Here is a 21,560-nt window from a genome sequence, read left to right on the forward strand (position 1 = left end):
ATATATATATATATATATATATATATATATATATATATATATATATATATATCACATGTTTACCAAATGGCGTCCTAGCTTCGTCTCTTCGATGTATATCAACTGACTTATACTTATCTCTCTCGTGTCTCCCCCCTGATGATGTGATTATGACACGAAAGTGCACTTGGGAACTTTATTGAACATCAGCTTGGGTAGGTAAAGGTGGGGAGAGGACGTAGTTAGGAGTGGGGAGGAAGGAAATAGGGATTCGGTAGGGGGATGATTGGATGGGGGGGAGAGGAGGAGCGAGTGGATTTAGGGAGAGAGAGAGAGAGAGTGGGGTGGTGAGGGAGGGAGGGAGAAGTTTGGAAGTTGATTATTTTCGTGTAAATATACGAGGAGCTCTTTGTTCCCAAGGTAAAGCGAGAAAGGCAACTTGTGCCATTAACTTGGGGGATTAGTTACCCTTAGTGTTGAGGTGTGGCCTGGCGAAGGAAGGGGGGAAGGAAGTGGGGAAGGAAGGGGGAGGGAGCTGGCTGCTCCGTCCATAAGTTTGGGCGGGATAATGGGGGATATTGATTATGGAAAGATCAAACTCCAGGGGTTGGGGGAGGGGTAAAGAGAGAGAGAGAGAGAGAGAGAGAGAGAGAGAGAGAGAGAGAGAGAGAGAGAGAGAGAGAGAGAGCGTTCCCCCACGACCTTCATGACCTGGCACGAAATTTGGGGAGAGAATGGGATGGGCATCCTCTCTCCCTCCCTCCCTCTCTCTCTCTCTCTCTCTCTCTCTCTCTCTCTCTCTCTCTCAGAGGTGCGCTGCGACCGTCTCCAAGACAGTGAGTGAGCAGTTGGTAGAAAATACAGAGTGTGATCGGTTTTATGAAGTCTCTTGTCTTTATCACGGTCGTGGGACGTAGGAGGTGGGTTCTCTTCAGTGGACATGGGTGTCGTGGGACACATGGCATGGGTTCTGTTCAGTGGACATGGGGGTCGTGGGACACATGGCATGGGTTCTGTTCAGTGGACATGGGGGTCGTGGGACATATGACATGGGTTCTCCTAAGTGGACATGGGGGTCGTGGGACACATGGCATGGGTTCTGTTCAGTGGACATGGTGGGGTCGTGGGATAAGTGTTGTATATCACAAGCAGGTCTGTGTGTGATCTCAGTGTTTATCATCATAAAAGACTTCGGCTTGGATGGTAGATGGGGGGCGACGGCGACGAGGAGGGCACTGGGTTATGGCAGTGTGGTCTGTGGTGCTATTCATGTTCGGAGGATCGAGTTAGTGACTTGAAGGGTAGAATGCTTTCATCACTCGATCCGTCGCGTCTTCGTGGCGTCTTTAAAAGGGGTTTTGGGCCAGCATCTCCTGCCGTAGGGTTTTTTACGCCAGCTCTTCAGCGAAGGACTCTTAATACAGCATCCACTTCAGGGGGCATTGGCTGCCCTCTTTCAGACGCCAATCCCAGGGGTCGTTCGTCTCCCCGGAAAACTGAAGGTGGGGGAGAGTGTCTGAAATTGATTTTTCCCTCAGTGTTCAGTTCGTAAGTGAATTTGAGTAGGCCTCCTCCACCTCTTCTTCTTCCTCCTCCTCCTCCTCCTCCTCCTCCTCCTCCTCCTTCGTGGCCTTCTGCAGTTGTGCTTCACATGTCTTGGGTCCTGTACTTCGACTGAGACGTCGTCCACACAGCGGGCAGTGAATGGCGGGGGCTTAAGTGGCTCTGTCTTCAAGGATTTGTCGTTCTCAGTGTTGGAGTTTGGCTCGAGAATTCCCCCCCAGGGGAGATCCAACACCGCCGCTCCGTGCGTTCGGCCGTGGTGGGAAATCCCTCTAGGCCCTTGGGGGGAAAAGGCTTCGAATCCGTCTTCAGGGAGGTGGAAATCCCTCTGGGCCTTTGGGGAAAAGGCCTTGGATCCGTCTTCAGGGAGGTGTTCCGGTGGTTCGAATGCCACGAAGGATCCCCCCTGCCGAAGCCCCTGTGGTAGCCCCAGCCTCCTCCTGTCACCGAGGGAAAGGAGGAGCAGTAGGATCTTTCCCACTGAGGACTTCCTCATTGCCGACTCCTAGATGCGTCCCGCTGGGAAACCACACACAAGTCTAAGACGTCCCTCCCCAACCCCAATACACTGTGTGGACGACGTCTTCGTCGAGCGCAAAGGACCTAAGAACACCTGCAGGTACCTGAAGGAGGGCGCTAGCTCCCCCTTCAAGGATCTTCGAACTCACCTGCAGGAGGCCGGGGAGGAGGAGGAGGGGGAAACCTCAAGATCGCTCACGAACCAAACATTGAGGGGGGAAGACATGTACGAGAGCCCCCCAGCCTCCATGTTTACAATCACGGGTTAAGACAACGACACACCTTTATTTTTTCCCCCCTTTGTGTTGGTTTAATGTGAGTCTTGCCATGCCCTTCCGGTGCTCAAAGGCGACCCATTGAACGACCCAATTCTTCTTAAGAAAGTATTCAAGTCCATTATTATTTGAAGAGCTTTTTAAGAACGCCACACACACACGCCTTCCCACCTACTCACCCACCCTGACACAGGAGGAGCCCTCAAGCCATCTCTCGATAGACAGATGACCGGTTCATCCACAGGGGCACGAGGGAATAGACACACACCTGGGTAAGAGAAGTACTTTTTTTTTTGGCGACCATAGCCTTCGGCAGCTCTGGCTCCACCAGCCGTGGTGGGAGTGCAGCCAGAGAGAGACTCTCTTACGTTCGTCAATTTCCATTTGGGTTTCCCCTCCCTTCCCTTCCTACGTTTCCCCTCCGTCTCCCTTCCCTCCCTCCCTCCCTGGCGACAGAGCTAATGAGTGGGGACGTCGCTAGGGCGTGAGGGAGAATGGGACCCGTGTCAGCAGCGAGGGCTGCACAAGAAGAGCTAATCATCTACTGCAGAAACACACGAAAATCAAGCGGTAGGAGGAGGAGGAGGGAGGGCGAGGAGGGAACTTGGCTGTGCTAACCGACCCCCCCCCCCCCCCCCCAAACCGACTCCAAAGGACCAATGGGGTCTACGGGTATTCTTGGAGTGGTGGACAGTGTGGCCTTCACCACTAAAGATTACATTGCCACCCTTACACCACCACCGCTCACCACCCTCACCACACTGATGGATCTCAGGAAGCGTCTGAAGGAGAGAGAGACAGAAGTAGAGAGAAAGGGTGTGTGTGTGTGTGTGTGTGTGTGTGTGTGTGTGTGTGTGTGTGTGTGTGTCTAATCATCCTTAGCTGTCACCTCGCCTCTCTGTCTGGACACAGCTCCCCAAACCATGCGATCCGACGCACAGAAGGTAGCTAATAGTGACCAGTCTGGTCCTCTTTGCAATTACATGCCAGCCAGCCGCTCCTCTTCAGGGCCGAACGTCGAGTGGGTCCAACACACTTGGTTTGGAAAGACTCCCTTGCCCGACTTGCTACTTTTTCGTCCTCCCCATATGTATATATGTGTATATGCGTATGTATATATGTATATATATATTTATGTATGTATATATACCAATGGCGTTTTAGCTACGTCTCTTCCTTGCATATCAATTGACTTGTTCTATCTCATTCTTGTGTCTCCCCTGATGATGATGATGATGTGATCATGACACGAAAGTGCACTTGGGATCTTGTGTTTCATCTTCCTCGTGGTTTTATGCATATATATATGTATATATATATATATATATATATATATATATATATATATATATATATATATATATATATATATATATATTTTTGAACAATATAACTTATTTTTTTTGAAGTTTGACGTGACACATGATGATGAAGGGTGGCGGTGTTCACCATGTTCAGTAAATGGCATGGGCTCCCCCCAAAAAAATTGCCTTATCGCCTTGAGTTAGTTAATTACCTTGAGGGTAATTAGTGCAGGTCATTACAAGCGTTAATTTCCTGCCAGCCAAGAATGCTGGGGATGGTATTTTTTTTTTGGTTTTAAAGGAAAAAGCCAAGACAGACAGACAGACAGACAGACAGACAGACAGACAGACAGACAGACACACACACATACACACACACACACACACACACACACACACACACACACACACACACACTACTCACCCCTCTCTTTTAACTCTCCCATTCTCATCTGAATACTCTCTCGCCCTCCTTAACCGGACACGTGTCCTCTTTTCATCCGGACCTGTAGGCCTTCCACTCTCCCTCCCTCCCTCCCCCCCTTTTCTTTTCTTTCCCACCCCACCCCCCCTTTTTTTTTTATTCTTTTCTTTCCCACTCTAACGGCTGGACATATGGGGAATTCCCGTCCTTCCATTTTAGTCGTCCCCTTTTTCTTTCCTCTTACAGTCACCATGCCTCCCCCCCCCACCAACCCGCCTGTCCCCTCCCCTTTTCCTTCTTTCGCCGCCTGTCCCCTCCCCCCCATTTCCTTTCTTCCCTGCTCAGCCCCTCCCCTTTTCCTTCTTTCCCCGCCTATCCCCTCCCCTTTTCCTTCTTTCCCCGCCTCCTCCTCCCCTTTTCCTTCTTTCGCCGCCTGTCCCCTCCCCTCCTCCCCCCCCATTTCCTTCCTTCCTTCCCTGCCTGTCCCCTCCCTCTCCCCTTTCCCTTCCCCCCTCCCTCTATATAACCTTCTCCCCCCCCCCCCCCTTCACCTCCTTAAAGAACCAGGTCTTACGAAGCGACTTTGGAACAATGAATGAATTTCGACTTTCTTCCCCCCGCCCCCCCCACACACACCCTTTCCCCCCCCCTCTGTTTCCTTCCCCTTTTTTCCTTGTTTTCCCTCTTTTTTTCTCTCCCTGTTTTTTCTACCCCCTTTTTTCCCTGTTTTTTTCTACCCCCTTTTCCCCCATGTTTTCCCCCTTTTTTCCCATGTTTTTCCCCTTTCCCCACTTTTTTTTTTTTTGCCCCGTGTCATGTTTTCAAGTCCCTCATGACAGTCGGACGCACAGCGGCGCCTGCTGGCGAGAGAGAGAGAGAGAGAGAGAGAGAGAGAGAGAGAGAGAGAGAGAGAGAGAGAGAGAGAGAGAGGAAATTATCTCAGGGCCATAAATGGTGGAGGGGAGGGGAGGGGGGGGGAGGGGGGGGAAAGGTTAGGTTCCTGTAGGAGATGAGATGGTGAGCCGTCCTTTTCGCCCCCCCCTCCCCTCCCCTCCCCTTCCCTCCCCTCTCCCCTTGCTCCTTGCCCACCTCCCCTTCGCCCCCCCCCTCTTGCTCCTCTTCGCCCCCTCTTGCTCCCCTCCCTTCCCCTCTTGCCCCTTCCCCCCTTGCTTGCCTCCCCTTTCCACCCTTGCTTTCCTCCCCTTCCCCCCTTGCTTTCCTCCCTTCCCTCTTGCTTCCCTCCCCTTCCCCTATGCTCCCCTCCCCTTCCCCTTTGCTCCCCTCCCCTTCCCCTTTTGCCCCCCCTCCACTCCCCCCCCCCTCGTCTCACACCTCTATACCCGAACACTAAGATATCCAGCTGAGCGTTGCAATATGGGAAAGTGCCGAGTCACTGGAAGTTCCCATTAGTAACCCCCCACGTAAAGGTGAGATGGATCATTTTCCACTGATTATCGACCTATTAGTCTGGCTTCGGTCGTGAGGTTGAAATTCCACAATCAGTGTACGAGGGATAAAAATTGTAGAATTTTCTCTCTTTCTTTTTTGAATAATGTCGTAGAAGTCTGTAATTTCGGATGGGCTCCGTAATATAAAGTATCTATAAAACATTACGACGTTTTTTGAGCTTTTTCTCGCGTTAGCGAGGTAGCGCCAGGACCAGACGAAGAAAAAAGGCCACATTCGTTCACACTCAGTGTCTCTAGCTGTCATGTGTAATGCACCGAAACCACAGCTCCCTTTCCACATTCAGGCCCCACAGAACTTTTCATGGTTTACCCCAGACGCTTCACATGCCCTGCTTCAATCCTTTGACAGCATGTCGACCCCGGTATACCACATCGTTCCAATTTACTTTATCCCGTGCATGCCTTTTACCCTCCTGCATGTTCAGTCCCCGATCGCTCTATATCTTTTTCTCTTCATTCTTCCACCTCCAGTTTGGTCTCCCACTTCTTGTTCCCTCCACCTCTGACACATATATCCTCTTGGTCAATCTTCCCTCACTCATTCTCTCCATGTGACCAAACCATTTCAAAACACCCTCTTCTGCTCTCTCAACCACACTCTTTATCACCACACATCTCTCTTACCCTTTCATTACTTACTCGATCAAACCACCTCACACCACATATTGTCCTTCAATATTCCATTTCCAGCACGTCCGCACTCCACTGCATATTCTCATCAATCGCCCAGGCCTCACAACCACATAACATATGTGGGTCTGCTACACCTTCAAACATGCACGTTTTCGCCCTCCCACATAACGTTGTCTCTTTCCACATATTCTTCAGTACTTCCAGAACCCTCGCCCCCTAACCCACCCTATGACTCACTTCCATTTCTTTGGTTACATTCGCTGCCATGTCCACCCCCACGTATCTAAGACACTTAAGGTCCTCCAGTTTTTTTTCCAGTTAAACTCACACCCCAGCTCAACTGTCCCTCAACTGTTAAAATTAAATATTTGCTTTTATTCACATTAATTTTCTTCTTTCGCACACTTTTGCAAACTCAGTCACCAACTTCTGCAGTTTCTCACTCGAAGCTGTCCCCATTGCTGCATCATCAGCAAACAGCTACCGACTCACTTCCCAGGCTCTCTCGTCCACATACAAACTGCACACTTGCCCCTCTCTCCTGGAATCTAGCACTAACCTCCCTTACCACCCCATCCATCCACCAATTAAACAGCCATGGTGACATCACACACACACCCCCTTGCCGCAGACCGACCCTCACTTGGAACCATTCACTCTCCTCTCTTCCTACTCGTAAACGTGCTTTACCATCCTGTCTCAGTCTTTAGTGGTCGGGGTGCGGGAAGGAACCTTCTGCTTTACAGTCCAATCTCCATCATTGTAGACATGTGAGGTATTATTGTGTCTTGTAACATGATAACCTCGTCATAGACCATCAGGTTTGCTGTCCTCCATCCTTCCCACGGACCCTCCACTCCTTCTTCTTCTCCGCCACCTCCATCTCATCATTCTTGGCCCCCCCCTCCTCTCCCTCCCCCCCGTTCCTTCCCTCCCTCCTCTTCCATCCACCTCCATCATTAACCTTCAACTTTTCTCCCTCCTTTCTGTGCCATTTCCCCCTCAACTCTCTCTCTCTCTCTCTCTCTCTCTCTCTCTCTCACCACACAGCCCTCCATCACCTCACCTTACCCTCAATCGTTCTATTCCCCTCGTATAAAACCCATTGTATAATTTTTTTTTCTATGTATTCCTCCCCCTTCAGCTCCTCCCCCCCGTTCCCCTCCAAACTCCAGCAACCCCCTCAGGTCCTCCTTCCCCTCCCTCCCTCCCCCTCACCACCCTCCCTCCTCACAAAAGGCTGGGTGGTAGGGGGGGTGAACGAGCCGCCCACACTGGACTCACCGCCTCATTCCAAAGTTTGCCCAGATCGTGTTGACTTTGGAATCAATCCTCCTCTCTCCCCTCCCGCCCCCTTTTTACCTTTTTTTTTTTGAGTCTGATGGACCGTGAGGAGAGGTGATTGGGGGTGGGGGGGGGGGATGACGGGGAGTGGGGTCGTCTCACGACACGAGAAGTCCAATTGTGAACGACCCCCGGGAGGGGGGAGGGGGAGAGGGGTCGTCAAAGGCTGTGTGCTGAATTCGGGTCGTCTAGCGAGCTAGGGGTAAGGGGGCCTTGGCTACGTAGAGGTACGTGGGATATGCATGTAACATATACATGTAACAGGTGGGTTTATCATATATATATATATATATATATATATATATATATATATATATATATATATATATATATATATATATATATATATATATTGGTATTCTTCTTCCTGCTGCTGCAATTATTATTATTATTATTATTATTATTATTATTATTATTATTATTATTATTATAATTATTATTATTATTATTATTGATTTATTATTAATTTTCATTTTGTCTCATTTTTTCCAGGTTGAGGTAAGTGCTTGAGACTTAATCAAGACGTCATTTTGACCGCCGGCTGGACGGTGCCGTGTTGACCCCCCGGGAAATTAGTGACCTGCTAGACGTGACCCCGGGTCACCGCGGGTCACCTCGGGTCACTGACCAGGGCATTCGAGTCTTAACACTTCGGGAAGAAGAGGTAAGTCTGTATGTTGGCCCCTGCCAGTGGCAGTGGGGGATGATATGTCTTCGCTGCCAGTGACAGTGGGGGATGATATGGTCGCTACTAGTGATAGTGGGGGATGATATGTGGTCGCTACTAGTGGCGGTGGGGGATGATATGTGGTCGCTACTAGTGGCGGTGGGGGATGATATGTGGTCGCTACTAGTGGCGGTGGGGGATGATATGGTCGCTACTAGTGACAGTGGGGGATGATATGGTCGCTACTAGTGACAGTGGGGGATGATATGGTCGCTGCCAGTGACAGTGGGGGATGATATGGTCGCTTCCAGTGACAGTGGGGGATGATATGGTCGCTACTAGTGACAGTGGGGGATGATATGGTCGCTTCCAGTGACAGTGGGGGATGATATGGTCGCTTCCAGTGACAGTGGGGGATGATATAGTCGCTATTAGTGATAGTGGGGGATGATATGTGGTCGCTACTAGTGGCGGTGGGGGATGATATGTGGTCGCTACTAGTGGCGGTGGGGGATGATATGTGGTCGCTACTAGTGGCTGTGGGGGATGATATGGTCGCTACTAGTGACAGTGGGGGATAATATGGTCGCTGCCAGTGACAGTGGGGGATGATATGGTCGCTGCCAGTGACAGTGGGGGATGATATGGTCGCTTCCAGTGACAGTGGGGGATGATATGGTCGCTCCCAGTGATAGTGGGGGATGATATGGTCGCTCCCAGTGACAGTGGTTGATGATATGGTCGCTGCCAGTGACAGTGGGGGATAATATGGTCGCTGCCAGTGACAGTGGGGGATGATATGGTCGCTGCCAGTGACAGTGGGGGATGATATGGTCGCTTCCAGTGACAGTGGGGGATGATATGGTCGCTTCCAGTGACAGTGGGGGATGATATGGTCGCTCCCAGTGACAGTGGTTGATGATATGGTCGCTCCCAGTGACAGTGTGGGATGATATGTTCGCTACTAGTGACAGTGGGGGATGATATGGTTGCTCCCAGTGACAGTGGGGGATGATATGGTCGCTCCCAGTGATAGTGGGGGATGATATGGTCGCTCCCAGTGACAGTGGGGGATGATATGGTCGCTCCCAGTGATGAGTGACAGTGGAAGGTGATTTGGTCGTTAACTGTCGTTCATGTGGCGGCGGGGAATGATATGGTCGCTCCCAGTGACAGTGGGGCATGATAGTCGCTCCGAGTGATGAGTGACAATGGAAGGTGATTTGGTCGTTAACTGTCGTTCATGTGGCGGCGGGGAATGATATGGTCGCTCCCAGTGACAGTGGGGGGTGATATGGTCGCTCCCTGAGGCCATCCCACGGGGAAATAGAATATCATAGCACCTGGCCTTCATCGTCTTAAGATCTTGACACAGTTCCACGGACACAGATATCACGGCTCTCGCCCAATACGCGTCCTGGCTGTGGGCCGGGATGGTCGCTTCCCGTGTGTGATATACGGTATGTGTATACGTGGTCCCATACACTATGACGAGTGGTGGTTGGGGGGGAATTACACCACAAAGACATTTAAGTATATATGAAAAGACCATTTTTTTTCTTTTTTTTTTTTTAAAGTGTATCTCGTACCACTTCCTCACTACACTACTTTATATGGGCTGAATGATGAGGTGGCTGGACACACACGGGTTGTAAGTGGATGACCAGCAGGAATGAGGGGGTTGTGGGAGAGTGGGGGGGTGGGGGTTGGTAAGGAGGGGGAGGGGAGGTGGGGTTGTGGGGGGGGGTGTTGCTTCCCAGAGACGTGTCTGTTGTGAAGTTTTAATTAGTTTTGCCACTGCAGGGGAGCAGACTGCAACACCATCACCTCACACCTCACACCTCACACCTCACACCTCCCTCCTCACACCTCACACCTCCCTCCTCACACCTCACACCTCCCTCTCCACACCTCACACCTCCCTCTTCACACCTTACACTTCCATCCTCACACCTCACACTTCCCTCTTCCCTCCTCACACCTCACACCTCTCTCTTCACACCTCCTTCCTCACACCTCACACCTCCCTCTTCACACCTCACACCTCCCTCCTCACACCTCACACCTCCCTCCTCACAACCTACCACACCTCCCTCTCCACGACTCACACCCTCCCTCCTTCACACTTACCACTTCCATCCACACACCTCACCCTCTTCCCTCTTCCTCCTCAACAAAAAAACAACCTCAACACCTTCTCTTCAAAACCTCCTTCCTCGCACCTCACACCTCCCTCTCCACACCTCACACCTCCCTCTTCACACCTTACACTTCCATCCTCACACCTCACACTTCCCTCTTCCCTCCTCACACCTCACACCTCTCTCTTCACACCTCCTTCCTCACACCTCACACCTCCCTCTTCACACCTCACACCTCCCTCTTCACACCTTACACTTCCATCCTCACACCTCACACTTCCCTCTTCCCCTCCCACCTTATAACCTCACCTCTCTCTTCACACCTCCTTCCTCACACCTCACACCTCCCTCTTCAAAACCTCACACTCCCTCCCTCCCCAGCTCACACCCTTCCTCCTCACAAAAACCCCACCTTCCCTCCTAACCCCCTCCTCCAACCTCTCCTCACACACCCACCCACACACTCCCCCCCACCCCCATTAACCCCCCTCTCAAAACCCCCCACACAACCCTCCACCAAAAACCACCCCCTTCCCCCTCACAAAACCTCAAAACCTCCCTCTTCACAGCTCACACCTTCCTCACTCCTACCATTTCCCTTCTCACAGCTCACACCTCCCTCCTCACACCTCCCTTTTTACACCTCACACCTCCTTCCTCACAGCTCACACCTCCCTCCTCACAGCTCACACCTCCCTCCTCACAGCTCACCAACCTCCCACTCCTCCACACACAGAATGTATTTGTGTGCGTGTGAGGGAGGGGAAGGGATGGGAATGGGAAGGGGTGGTTGTGAATGTCTGTATCGGTGATGGGATGGGTGGGCCCTGTGCCGTCTGTCCAGTGGTGGTGACTGAAGACATTGTCCCATGGTGGGACTGAAGACAACTTCCCTCCCAAGTGGTGGGAACATGAAGACATCTGTCCCCAGTGGTGTACGAAGACCACTCTTCCCAGTGGTGGACTGAAAGACATCTGTCCCAGAGGTGGAGACTGAAACATCTGTCCCCATGGTTGGGACTGAAGGACACTGTCCCCAGTGGTGGTACTGAAGACATCTGTCCAGTGGTGGACTGAAGACATCTGTCCCAGTGGTGGACTGAAGAACATCTTCCCAGTGGTGGGACTGAAGACATGTCCCAGTGGTGGACTGAAGAACAACTGTCCCAGTGGTAGGACTGAGGACAACTGTCCCAGTGGTGGACTGAAGACATCTGTCCCAGTGGTGGACTAAGACATCTGTCCCAAGGGGGACGATGACATCTGTCCCAGTGGTGGGACTGAAGACATCTGTCCCAGTGGTGGGGACTGAAGACATCTGTCCCAGTGGTGGGACTGAAGACATCTGTCCCAGTGGTGGGACTGAAGACATCTGTCCCAGTGGTGGGACTGAAGACAGCTGTCCCAGTGGTGGGACTGAAGACAGCTGTCCCAGTGGTGGGACTGAAGACATCTGTCCCAGTGGTGGGACTGAGGACGTCTGTCCCAGTGGTGGGACTGAAGACATCTGTCCCAGTGGTGGGACTGAAGACATCTGTCCCAGTGGTGGGACTGAAGACATCTGTCCCAGTGGTGGGACTGAAGACATCTGTCGTAGTGGTGGGACTGAAGACATCTGTCCCAGTGGTGGGACTGAAGACATCTGTCCCAGTGGTGGGACTGAGGACGTCTGTCCCAGTGGTGGGACCGAAGACATCTGTCCCAGTGGTGGGACTGAAGACATCTGTCCCAGTGGTGGGACTGAAGACATCTGTCCCAGTGGTGGGACTGAAGACATCTGTCCCCAGTGGTGGGACTGAAGACGTCTGTCCCCAGTGGTGGGACTGAGGACGTCTGTCCCAGTGGTGGGACTGAAGACATCTGTCCCAGTGGTGGGACTGAAGACGTCTGTCCCCAGTGGTGGGACTGAGGACGTCTGTCCCAGTAGTGGGACTGAAGACATCTGTCCCAGTGGTGGGACTGAAGACATCTGTCCCAGTGGTGGGACTGAAGAACTCTCCCGCCGATTCTCAGATTCCCCCCCTCTCCCCCCTCCCCTCTCCCCCCCCTCCCCTCTCCCCCTCCCCTCTCCCCCCCCCCTCTCTCTCTCTCTCTCTCTCCCCCCCCCCCCCCCAACACCACCACGTGGGAAATATTCCAGCAAATTCAGCTGATGGTCGTCAATTGAATTTCTAGTCTTCCGCGCGAAGAAGAGAGAGAGAGAGAGAGAGAGAGAGAGAGAGAGAGAGAGAGAGAGAGAGAGAGAGAGAGTTAAGGAATGGTTTGAAGACTGCAATACATGTATTAGATCCCTCCCTTCCCCACCCCCATCCCCCCCCCCCCCGCATCGGAGGAAAGAAAGAGGAGACCTCTCTCTCTCTCTCTCTCTCTCTCTCTCTCTCTCTCTCTCTCTCTCTCTCTCTCTCTCTCTCTCTCTCTCTCTCTCTCTCCTCTCTCAATACCTTGACCCTAATGTTACTGGGGAATAGCGGGTTCGATTCCCCCACAAAAGCAGGAATGATGTGAGAGCGATTTCTTTTCCTTTTTTTAACTTCCTTTTCCCCTCTCCTCTCCTCTCCTCTCCTCTCCTCTCCCCTCCCCTCCCCTCCCCTCCCCATCCCCCAAAGGTAGACGGATCCTTTGAGGTGTTGAGAGCCTCCAAGGATGACTTATGGCCTCCAAGGAGGACTTCCTCCTCCAAGGCTGAGTACGACCTCACAGGAGGTCGTCCTCCAAGGCTGAGTATGGCCTCCAAGGAGGTCCTCCTCCAAGGCTGAGTACGACCTCCCAGGAGGTCATCCTCCAAGGCTGAGTATGACCTCCCAGGAGGTCCTCCTCCAAGGCTGAGTACGACCTCCCAGGAGGTCCTCCTCCAAGGCTGAGTACGACCTCCCAGAAGGTCCTCCTCCAAGGCTGAGTACGGCCTCCTAGGAGGTCCTCCTCCAAGGCTGAGTACGGCCTCCTAGGAGGTCCTCCTCCAAGGCTGAGTACGGCCTCCTAGGAGGTCCTCCTCCAAGGCTGAGTACGGCCTCCTAGGAGGTCCTCCTCCAAGGCTGAGTACGGCCTCCTAGGAGGTCCTCCTCCAAGGCTGAGTACGGCCTCCTAGGAGGTCCTCCTCCAAGGCTGAGTACGGCCTCCTAGGAGGTCCTCCTCCAAGGCATGAAGGAAGACAAATGGAAGGAGTGTTACGACCCTCCCCCCCACCCAACCTCCCCCTCCCCCCTCCTCCCATGGGGGGAGGACCCCCCCCCCCCAGTGCAGCGCTGGAAAAGTCCATCGGATATTATGAATACGGACCCTCCCTCCCTTCCTCCCTCCCCCTCCCTCCCTCCCTCCCTCCCTCCCTCCTACTTCCATCACTGTCCCTCCCCGTCTCTCTCTCTCTCCTCTCCCTCCATATAGCCCTTCACATGTCCTCCATCATCTGAGGTCCCATTCCCTCCCATCCCCTCCCATTCCTTCTTCTTCTTCTTCTTCTTCTTCTTCTTCTTCTTCTTCTTCTTCTTCTTCTTCTTCTTCTTCTTCTTCTTCTTCTCTTCTTCTTCTCCTTCGCTTCCCCCCCCCCATCTTCCATCTCGCTTCCCATTCCTTCCTTCCTATTCCAGTGGTACTTCCCCTTCCCTATTTCTTATCATTTGCCTTCACCCATTCCTTCCTTTTCCCTCTTTCTCTAGCTCCCCAATGGACAATTAACCCTGCTTCTCTCTCTCCCCATTTTCTCTTCTTCTCCCCATCTCATCTCCATATGTCTTTCCTCCTTATCCACCCACCTAGTATCCTCCCCAACCACTCACCCACTGTCCTCCCCACCCTTTCACTCACTATCCTCCCCACCCACTCACCCACTGTCCTCTCCACCCACTCACCCACTGTCCTCCCCACCCACTCACCCACTGTCCTCCCCACCCACTCACCCACTGTCCTCCCCACCCACTCACCCACTATCCTCCCCACCCACCACACCATTACTATATATATCTGCATATCCTCCCCTCCCCATCTTCATCACTCACCTCATTCCTCCCCGATCACCCCCCTCCTCCTCCCCTCCCCCTATCCCCAACAAGTCTTTCAGAGACAGCCTCCCCTCTCCCCAGCCTCCCCTCTCCCCAGCCTCCCCTCTCCCCAGGATTTTGGGAGAGAGGAAGCTGCCTGCCGCTGTTGCCTTCACGTCAGGAGGGGAGAGTGAAGGTTTGAGGGAGGGGGGGGGGGAGAGGTGGTGGCTGGGGAGAGGGGGAGAGTGGGGGAGAGGTGGCCAGAGCCGTCATACTGATCATGTCGAGCCCACAGGCTCAGTTTTGCCGGGGAGAGAGAGAGAGAGAGAGAGAGAGAGAGAGAGAGAGAGAGAGAGAGAGAGAGATAGAGAGAGAGAGAGAGAGAGAGAGAGAGATAGATAGATAGAGAGAGGGAGAGAGAGAGAGAGAGAGAGAGAGAGAGAGAGAGAGAGAGAGAGAGAGAGAGAGGAATGAACACATGTATATATATATATATATTTATTTTATTCTTTGTTATACTTTGTCGCTATCTCCCGCCTTAGCGAGGTAGCGCAAGGAAACAGACGAAAGAATGGCCCAATCCACCCACATACACATGTATATACATATATGTATATATATATATATTTTTTTTTTTTTTTTTTTTTATACTTTGTCGCTGTCTCCCGCGTTTGCGAGGTAGCGCAAGGAAACAGACGAAAGAAATGGCCCACCCCCCCCCCATACACATGTACATACACACGTCCACACACGCAAATATACATACCTACACAGCTTTCCATGGTTTACCCCAGACGCTTCACATGCCTTGCTTCAATCCACTGACAGCACGTCAACCCCTGTATACCACATGACACCAATTCACTCTATTTCTTGCCCTCCTTTCACCCTCCTGCATGTTCAGGCCCCGATCACACAAAATCTTTTTCACTCCATCTTTCCACCTCCAATTTGGTCTCCCTCTTCTCCTCGTTCCCTCCACCTCCGACACATATATCCTCTTGGTCAATCTCTCCTCACTCATTCTCTCCATGTGCCCAAACCATTTCAAAACACCCTCTTCTGCTCTCTCAACCACGCTCTTTTTATTTCCACACATCTCTCTTACCCTTACGTTACTTACTCGATCAAACCACCTCACACCACACATTGTCCTCAAACATCTCATTTCCAGCACATCCATCCTCCTGCGCACATCTCTATCCATAGCCCACGCCTCGCAACCATACAACATTGTTGGAACCACTATTCCCTCAAACATACCCATTTTTGCTTTCCGAGATAATGTTCTCGACTTCCACACATTTTTCAAGGCTCCCAAAATTTTCGCCCCCTCCCCCACCCTATGATCCACTTCCGCTTCCATGGTTCCATCCGCTGACAGATCCACTCCCAGATATCTAAAACACTTCACTTCCTCCAGTTTTTCTCCATTCAAACTCACCTCCCAATTGACATATATATATATATATATATATATATATATATATATATATATATACGTGGAGTCAGAAAGCTGGCCTGGGAGAGGGATTTTCTTAACTCATAATTCATGTCGGTGTGAGGGAGGGAGAAAAGTGTGTCCCTCCCTCACACCGACGTCGTCACGCAAGATGGAATGAGGAGGTGAGGCGGAAATGAGGTTGTGGGGGGGGGGGAGGAGGGGAGGAGGCGGGGCCTCGAAAATGAGGTGTGGAGTGAAGGAGGGAATATGAGGGATTAGGGCAAGGTGTGTGTGTGTGTGTGTGTGTGTGTGTGTGTGTGTGTGTGTGTAGTTCTAGGAGGAAAGTGAGGGAGGGTGGGGGAGGGGGTGTGTGTGAGGGGGGGACATAAGCCTCGGGGGGGGAGGGGGGAAGATGAGCCGGCCTGGAGAAAATGAGTCGAAGATGAGAATTGATCCTCCTCATCCTCTTCGTCTTCCTCTTCTTCCTCCTCCTCTTCTTCTTCCTCCTCCTCTTCCTCCTCCTCCTCCTCCCCTTCTTCCTCCTCCTCCCCCTCTTCCTCCTATTCCCCTTCTTCCTCCTCCTCCCCTTCTTCTTCTTCTTCCCCTTCTTCCTCCTCCTTCCCTTCTTCTTCTTCTTCTTCCTCCTCCTCCTCCTCCTCCTCCTCCTCCTCCTCCTCCTCCTCCTCCTCCTCCCCTTCTTCCTCCTCCTCCCCCTCTTCCTCCTCTTCTCCTTCTTCCTCCTCCTCCCCTTCTTCTTCTTCTTCTTCTTCCTCCTCCTCCTCCTCTTCCTCTTCCTCTTCTTCCTCCTCCTCCTCCTCCTCCTCCTCCTCCTCCTACCCCCCCCCCCCCGACCCTCGCTTGGTGACATATGCGAGGTGGGTGTGAACCAGCACCACTTCAGTGGCTGACACGTTCCACTCCTCAGCCCCCAGGTAAGACCTTCTCTTTTTTCCTCTCTCTCTCCCTCACCCGCAGGTTGGGGGAGCGGAGGGGGGGGGAGGGGAGGCTGGAGGCCTCCCCACTCCCCAACCATAGCATTATCTTCACCCACAACACCCCCCCCCCCTGGCTATTAGCCACCCTCCCCCTTCCCTCCTCCCCTTCCCTCCCCCCCGTTTCTCTCTTTCCCTCCCTCTCTGTCCTTCCCTTTCACTTCCTCCCTTTCCCTCCTTCCTTCTCTCCCTCTCTCTCTCTCCCTCCCTCTCCCACACGGACCATGAGGAGGGGGGAGAGAGAGGGGGGGAAGGAAGGGGGAGCATGGGGAGGGGAGGGGAGGAGTAAGGGGAGATGGCTAGTCTGGGGAGTCGCCAATCCCCCAGAGGGGAAGGAGGGGAGAGGGAGGGAGGGGATGGGGGGGGGGGCAACACGTCACCCACACAAGGAATGCAGCAAGACCGACAATCCCTGCAGGTGCGGGTGAGGGAATGTGTCATATTGACAATGTCTCGTTTGTCTTCGTTCAACCTCAGCCCATCTGCCCCCTGTGTGGGGGGGGGGGGAGGGGGGTAACTGTTGTATCTATCTATCTATCTATCTATCTATCTGTGTATGTATGTATGTATGTATGTATGTATGTATCTGTCTATGTATGTATGTATGTATCTGTCTATGTATGTATGTATGTATCTGTCTATGTGTGTATGTATGTATCTCTATCTGTATGTATCTCTATCTATCTATCTATCTATGTTTATCTATCATCTATCTATCTGTCTGTCTGTTTATTTCTCTGTCTCTCTCTGTCTACCTCGTGAGCAGCGCGTCCCCGAGCTCCTGCACATGGGGTAACGGTTCGAATCCTACTTTCAAGAAAATATTACGTCTTCTGTGGCGCTCACAACCCCTGTACTCGTCTATATATATATATATATATATATATATATATATATATATATATATATATATATATATATATATTGTGCTTTCTGCCATCTGTCCCCCTCCCCCCTCTTTCCCCCCCCACCAGCCAACACGGACCCTCCCCCCCCCCACGCCAAAGAAAAAAAATAAAAACAATAAAAACAGACCTTTTCTATCTGAAGCAAATGGCCCAGTGTTGGCGCCACTTCTTTGTGGATATATATATATATATATATATATATATATATATATATATATATATATATATATATATATATATATATATATATATATATATTTCTTTCTTGTGTCTCCCCTGATGATGTGATTATTACGCGAAAGTGCACTTGGGAACTTATCGTGTTTCATTTCCCCCCCCCCGTGGACTCATAGAAATATATATATATATATATATATATATATATATATATATATATATATATATATATATATATATATATATATATATATATGTATATATATATACATATATATATATATATGTATATATATATATATATATATATATATATATATATATATATATATATATATATATATATATATATATATATATATATATATAGGTTCTGGGCTGTCCCCACTCCACCACTTCATTTTCTGAGACCACAACCCTCCTACCCTCCCTCCCTCTCTCCCTCCCTCCCCTCCCCCACGCCGCCCCCACTACACTCATAATTACAGTCACTTCCAGCACCTGGAGGAGGGAGGGTCACCCCCCCCCAGAGTGCATTATGCGTAGTTCGTTACAGAATTGGTTACAGAAGTGGCGTTGCCTGCAGTGCATCGTACGTGATTGTAGTGGGGGGGGAAGGGGTGGTTGGGTTTCGTGGCGCTGTAACACGGGTAATGTAATTATAGAAGTGGTGTTAGCACAGTGTGTGTGGGGATAATGTAATTATAGAAGTGGTGTTAGCACAGTGTGTGTGGGGATAATGTAATTATAGAAGTGGTGTTAGCACAGTGTGTGTTTGTGGGGGTAATGTAATTATAGAAGTGGTGTTAGCACAGTGTGTGTGTGTGTGGGGGGGTAATGTAATTATAGAAGTGGTGTTAGCACAGTGTGTGTGGGGATAATGTAATTATAGAAGTGGTGTTAGCACAGTGTGTGTTTGTGGGGATAATGTAATTATAGAAGTGGTGTTAGCACAGTGTGTGTTGTGGGGGTAATGTAATTATAGAAGTGGTGTTAGCACAGTGTGTTTAGGGGTAATGTAATTATAGAAGTGGTGTTAGCACGGCGTGGGTAATGTAATCATAGGGCCACACCGGACGTGATATAGAGGTGGTATCTACGGATAATGTAATTATAGAAGTGGTGTTAGCACGGCGTGGGTAATGTAATTATAAGGGACGACGCCAGACGTGATATAGAGGTGATATCATTATAGCACAGATTATAGGGATATAGTAGTGGTGACCACTCTAGACCAGGCAATGTAATTATAGAGGTGGTGTTGCTTCGGTGCATGTAATTATAAGGAAGAGTGTCTGCAATACAGGTAATGTAATTGTAGACATGGTGTCGCTGCAGAAGGTAATCCAATCATAGACATTGGGGTCACTTTTGGGTAATGTAATCGTAAGGATTTTGGCGGTACTACCACACAGGTAATGTAATTATAGAGGTGGTATCACTGAATTATATATATATATATTATAATTACAGAGGTGGTGTGATTGTAATTCGGGTAAGGTAATTATAGAAGTGGTGTGACTTATGTAACGTAATCATAGAGGTTTAGTGTCACTACAATTCTTGTAATTATTATTATTATTATTATTATTGTTATTATTATTGTTTTATTGTATTATGCTTGATCGCCATTTCCCACGTCAGCGAGGTAGCGCCAGGAAATAAGACGAAGAATGGCCCATCCACTTATAAACACACACACACACACACACACACACACACACACACACACACACACACACACACACACACACACACGCCCATATACGCACATATACATACACATAAACATATATGAACATGTACATTGAATATAATACAGGTAATATAGTTAGAGAGGTGTTATGACTGCAATCCAGGTAACGTAATTATAGAGATGGTGTCACTTTTGTGTAATGTAATCGTAAAAGGGGAGAGGGAGGGGAGGGAAGGGGGAGAGGGGGGAGGGGTGTGTTTGGGCGTCGCTACAACACGGGTAATGTAATTACCAAGGGGGGGGGGGTGTTGCTAGTGGTCGTGGTGTCACCGCATCACAGGTAATGTAATCGCGAAGAGGGGAGGAGGGAGGGAGGGGGAGGGGAGAGGGTTGGGGTTGGGTTGGATGGGGTGTTGGTGACGTCACACTACTGTACGGGGGAGGGGCTATGTGGTCATCGAGGTGTGGTGATTGGGTGATGTTGTTACGTCCAGTCACGGTGTTTGGTGGGGGGGGCGGCGCACACAGATAAGATAACAGTGGTCAGACGCTCCCTTGAGGGAGAGAGAGAGAGAGAGAGAGAGAGAGAGAGAGAGAGAGAGAGAGAGAGAGAGAGAGAAGAGATGCTGTTTGACCAAATTCGGGCTAGTCGTCTGTGTGTGTGTGTGTGTGTGTGTGTGTGTACGTGTGTGTGTGTATGTGTGTGTGTGTGTGTGTGTGTACGTGTGTGTGTATGTGTGTATGTGTGTGTGTGTGTGTGTGTGTGTGTGTATGTGTGTGTGTGTGTATGTGTGTGTGTGTGTGTGTGTGTGTGTATGTGTGTGTGTGTATATGTGTGTGTATATATGTGTGTGTGTGTGTGTGTGTGTGTGTGTGTGTGTATGTGTGTGTGTGTATGTGTGTGTGTGTATATGTGTGTGTGTGTGTGTGTGTGTGTGTGTGTGTGTGTGTGTGATGTGTGTGTGTGTGTGTGTGTAACTCACTGAAAACCCTTTTTTAAAAAAAACACTAAAAAAAGGCCAAATAGAATAAAATTTCCACAATTCACCAACAACTTGTCATTAATAATAGTAATTAACACACTATCTTACCCTGTGTTTTTATAAGGGGTTGGAGGGGTTTATATATATATATAGACACACACACACACGCACACACGAGACGATGACCAGTCACCAACCCGCACGAGGTGATCTCCCAGTTCACGTGGTCTTTAAAGAATAAAAACAAAAGGAAAAAAAAAAATGTTTTGTGATTGCCTGTGTTCGAGGTTGGGGTGGTGGTGGGAGCTGAGCGAGCGAGACAGAGAGCGCGGAGCGACGCACGTCTACCCGTCAACGAGGCTGAGCCAGGACTGAGAGGAGAGGGGCGGGAGGCAGCGATGTGCACGGCCCAGGCAGGAGGCGGGCCAGGCCGGGCCTTCCCTCCTTCCCCAGGCTCCTCCTCCCTCCTAATACCCTCCCATCCTCCCTCCTCCCTCCCTCGTCTCCTTCACATCCAGCCTAAGCATAAACACGCCAGACATCCTTCACATCCAGATAAAATGCGCATACACAAATGTCATGATTTCAGCTGTAGTTTATATATATATATATATATATATATATATATATATATATATATATATATATATATATATATATATATATTATCCCTGGGGATAGGGGAGCAAGAATACTTCCCACGTATTCCCTGCGTGTCGTAGAAGGCGACTAAAAGGGGAGGGAGCGGGGGGCTGGAAATCCTCCCCTCTCGTTTTTTTTTTTTTTTTTTTTTAATTTTCCAAAAGAAGGAACAGAGAATTGGGCCAGGTGAGGGTAGTCCCTCAAAGGCTCAGTCCTCTGTTCTTAACGCTACCTCGCTAATGCGGGAAATGGCGAATAGTTTGAAAGAAAGAAAATATATATATATATATGTATATATATATATATATATATATATATATATATATATATATATATATATATATATATATATATATCTCGCTAGGGGGTTGGAGATGCTCTTTCATGTGTGGCGGAGTGGCGACGGGAATGGATGAAAGCAGCAAA

At 50.2% G+C, this 21,560-nt stretch overlaps 1 protein-coding gene across 1 annotated transcript in view; it reads right to left on the reverse strand.

Moving 5' to 3' along the window:
- The window catches only part of LOC139757494 (nephrin-like), a 155,900-nt gene extending 135,053 nt beyond the window's left edge, over positions 1–20,847 (reverse strand). Inside the window, exon 1 of the mRNA XM_071678007.1 lies at positions 20,601–20,847. The gene's annotated coding sequence lies outside the window, so the exon portion shown is untranslated. The remainder of the gene's footprint in view (positions 1–20,600) is intronic.
- Between the last annotated feature and the right edge of the window lie 713 nt (positions 20,848–21,560).

This window comes from Panulirus ornatus, chromosome 27, assembly GCF_036320965.1.
Source record: "Panulirus ornatus isolate Po-2019 chromosome 27, ASM3632096v1, whole genome shotgun sequence".
In the NCBI taxonomy this organism is placed as follows: domain Eukaryota; kingdom Metazoa; phylum Arthropoda; class Malacostraca; order Decapoda; family Palinuridae; genus Panulirus; species Panulirus ornatus.